Raw genomic sequence first — 4,411 nt, forward strand, 5'->3', positions numbered from 1 at the left:
TGAGCGCTGGAGCGCGCCCAAGCGCAAGCCAAGCGCTTTTTCCCAGCATTCGCCACTGTCGATACGCGCCCGAGCGCGCCCAAGCGCAAGCCAAGCGCTTTTTCCCAGCATTCGCCACTGTCGATACGCGCCCGAGCGCGCCCAAGCGCAAGCCAAGCGCTTTTTCCCAGCATTCGCCACTGTCGATACGCGCCCGAGCGCGCCCAAGCGCAAGCCAAGCGCTTTTTCCAGCATCTGCTACTGCCCAAACGCGCCCAAGCGCATCCAAGCGCGCCTGGGGCGCGCGACCCGCACCAGCAACCATAAAAACGCAAATTTTTACTATTTTAAGCATCTTTTTGACTCTTGGGAAGTTGGGAGACTTGTGCCCTAGCATAGAAACTCAAAGAAAGCCGTTTCTAACATGATTGAAGCAGTTTTATCAAGAATCATCCATGAATCATTCTTGTAATTCTTCTTTAACCCTTATCTTTTGTATCTCTGTCATGAGTAACTGAACCCTATTTGTTAGGGATGAGTGTAACCAGATGAAACCCTTATTTTTCTGATTTGATTTCTAGTTATATGAATGAGTTTATTGAATTGTTTTTCTCATCTCTGTGCTTAATGCTTTTTATTGCTTGATCAACATTAAAATGTTCTACGATTTGTATTTTGAAACGGAAGTGGACTTTACGAATGCTTGAGATGAGAAATTCATGAATTTGTAGTCTAGACATAGGTGCAGGTCATGAAACCAATTAAATTAGTTGCAAAGCAATAATTTACAAGAGAATTTCTATACGGTAATGCTTAATTCTAATCTTAAATCTACTAAGGAATTAGGGGTTACTTTGGAATTAAAGGTTCTGTCACTAAGACATTAGGGCAAGAATACTAAAGAGAATTCGGTAATAATTCAATAAAGGATTTCAATAACTAGGATAAAATTAGATACCAAGGTTGGATTCGAAGTGAAACTCATCCCTGACATTTTTCTCAATTTATAAAAGATCAATTTTACTACTGCTGTCAATTTTAAATATTATTTCAATCAACTTGGGAACCTTTTGTTCAATTTTAGTAACTAAATATAACTCAATAGTAAAACACAATCCTTGAGTTCGACACTCGATACTACCGTTTTATTATTACTTGCAACGATTCAGTACACTTGCTGAAACGCTATCAATTTTTTGGCGTCGTTGCCGGGGAATAAGGTGGAAATGTATGCCTAACTCCAAGTGGTAAAGCCTACTATCCTAAAATGTCCTACCCTTACCTAAGCCCCATTACAACCCGAAAGTCCTTCAAAAATGTATGTGTTTACTGTATTGTGATTGCTAACTAGAATTTTTTCAAGCCTATGGTAGCGTGATGCATGTTCTAGGATTTGAGCGATAAATTCATAACCCTTTCTAAACACTTGAGAGAAATTTTGGTGAGATTGTGTGAAGAGAGAGTTGAATTTGATGAATGAATGCCAATGTGTACAAATCTTGTTGTCTGTATTTTTGAAAACAACCATAGAGCATGATGAATGTTTTGCAGTAGCAAGAACTTTGAAATTTGAGTTTGATGTAATTTGAGAAATTGAATTTAAGTGTGCATTTAACAGGACCAAATATGAAATTAATTGTTGCTTGGGGACAAGCAATATATTAAGTTTGGGGTTGTGATGACTCTTCATCATATGCATATTTTCCCATTATTTTAGTCTTATTTATCCTCAACTATTAGTTAAATTAAGGATTTATTTGATATCGCCAAAAACTTGGTAGCGTTTCAGCAAGTGTACTGAATCGTTGCAAGTAATAATAAAACGGTAGTACCGAGTGTCGAACTCAAGGATTGCGTTTTACTATGGAATTATATTTAGTTACTAAAATTGAACAAAAGGTTCCCAAGTTGATTGAAATAATATTTAAAATTGACAGCAGTAGTAAAATTGATCTTTTATAAATTGAGAAAAATGTCAGGGATGAGTTTCACTTCGAATCCAACCTTGGTGTCTAATTTGATCCTAGTTATTGAATTCCTTTATTGAATTATTACCGAATTCTCTTTATTATTCTTGCCCTAATGTCTTAGTGACAGAACCTTTAATTCCAAAGTAACCCCTAATTCCTTAGTGGATTTAAGATTAGAATTAAGCATTACCGTATAGAAATTCTCTTGTAAATTATTGCTTTGCAACTAATTTAATTGGTTTCATGACCTGCACCTATGTCTAGACTACAAATTCATGAATTTCTCATCTCAAGCATTCGTAAAGTCCACTTCCGTTTCAAAATACAAATCGTAGAACATTTTAATGTTGATCAAGCAATAAAAAGCATTAAGCACAGAGATGAGAAAAATAATTCAATAAACTCATTCATATAACTAGAAATCAAATCATAAAAATAAGGGTTTCATCTTGTTACACTCATCCCTAACAAATAGGGTTTAGTTACTCATGACAGAAATAAAAGAGATAAAGATTAGAGAAGAATTACAAGAAGGATTCATGAATTGTTCTTGATAAAACTGCTCCAATGATGTTAGAAACGGCCGTCTTTGAGTTTCTATGCTAGGGCACAAGTCTCCCAACTTCCCAATAGTGAAAAAGATCCTAAAACAGTAAAAATATGTGTTTCTATGGTTGCAAGTGCGGGTAGCGCGCCCCAGGCGCGCTTGGATGCGCTTGGGCGCGTTTTGGCAGTAGCAGATGCTGGAAAAAGCGCTTGACTTGCGCTTGGGCGCGCTCGGGCGCGTATCGACAGTGGCGAATGCTGGGAAAAAGCGCTTGGCTTGCGCTTGGGCGCGCTCCAGCGCTCAGCATCTGCTGTCCGGCGTATATTGCATTTTGCTCCTCTTTCGAGTCTAAATTTGGTTCCGTGGTCTTCATAAAAGTTGTAGCTATGGATCCTAGCTTTCATTTTCATTTGGTTTGACTCCAATTGGACATCTACAACTCCAGATATGGCTTAAATACTCTACATGTGTCATGTTGATTTCTCAAAAACATTCAGCACTACACCAAAACACAACGCAATGTAAAATTACGAAAAATTCCTACTTAATCACTAAAATAAAACATAAAACATTTAATTTAACTCAAAGAACAAAAATCAACAAAATATATCAAATAAATCCTTAATTTAACTAATAATTGAGGATAAATAAGACTAAAATAGTGGGAAAATATGCATATGATGAAGAGTCATCACAACCCCAAACTTAATCTATTGCTTGTCCCCAAGCAACAATTAATTTCATATTTGGTCCTGTTAAATGCACACTTAAATTCAATTTCTCAAATTACATCAAACTCAAATTTCAAAGTTCTTGCTACTGCAAAACATTCATCATGCTCTATGGTTGTTTTCAAAAATACAGACAACAAGATTTGTACACATTGGCATTCATTCATCAAATTCAACTCTCTCTTCACACAATCTCACCAAAATTTCTCTCAAGTGTTTAGAAAGGGTTATGAATTTATCGCTCAAATCCTAGAACATGCATCACGCTACCATAGGCTTGAAAAAATTCTAGTTAGCAATCACAATACAGTAAACACATACATTTTTGGAGGACTTTCGGGTTGTAATGGGGCTTAGGTAAGGGTAGGACATTTTAGGATAGTAGGCTTTACCACTTGGAGTTAGGCATACATTTCCACCATATTCTACCATTTTTTTTTTCTTCACCTTTTCATTATGGGGATTCTCAGACTTTGACAGAAGAACCAAGAAGATATATTTTTTTACCAAAGTACACAGATTGAATTTTTTTTTTCTTTCTTCTTTCATTTTATTTTTCTTTTTCTTCTTTTTATTTCTTTTTGTGAGAATCACCACCCCAAACTTAAAAAGTAGCTATCCCATGAGCAACCCCAAACTTAGAATTTTATCAAGACAATAATTTTTTTCTACCTAACTCCAAGTAAGGTGATTTAATTAAAGTCAGGTGTTTTGCTTGTAATGTGGCTAGTAACCGAAATAAAAGGGCAAGGCTCAAAGGGGCTAGCAAAGGGTAAAATTTTCATAGGGTAGTTAGAAAGGCTCAAACGACCAATAAAATTGCCTCAATGTATGCATAAATTACATGTGATGCAAGTCAGAATTAGTGCAAGTTCTAGAGGGATAACACATATCTGGATAATCGCACAACAAAGAATTTAAGTGTTTAGGCTCAAAAGCTCACAGCTAGGATAATAAGAGAGAATATGAACAATCAAAATAAAGCCAACATGCTTCTGAAAAGTTAAAATTGTATTTTTGAAAAATTGATGGCATATTAGCCTTCTACAACCATTTAGTAATCAAGAATGCATGCATTAGGAAGGCTTGTCGACTTGAGCAATAACATAATCTAAGAAATGAAATTTAACTTGCAAAATCACAAACAGAAATTTTAAGATTAAGTGCAAGTCAATACGACTGTT

This window comes from Cicer arietinum, chromosome 7 (genome assembly GCF_000331145.2).
Source record: "Cicer arietinum cultivar CDC Frontier isolate Library 1 chromosome 7, Cicar.CDCFrontier_v2.0, whole genome shotgun sequence".
Classification (NCBI taxonomy): Eukaryota; Viridiplantae; Streptophyta; class Magnoliopsida; order Fabales; family Fabaceae; genus Cicer; species Cicer arietinum.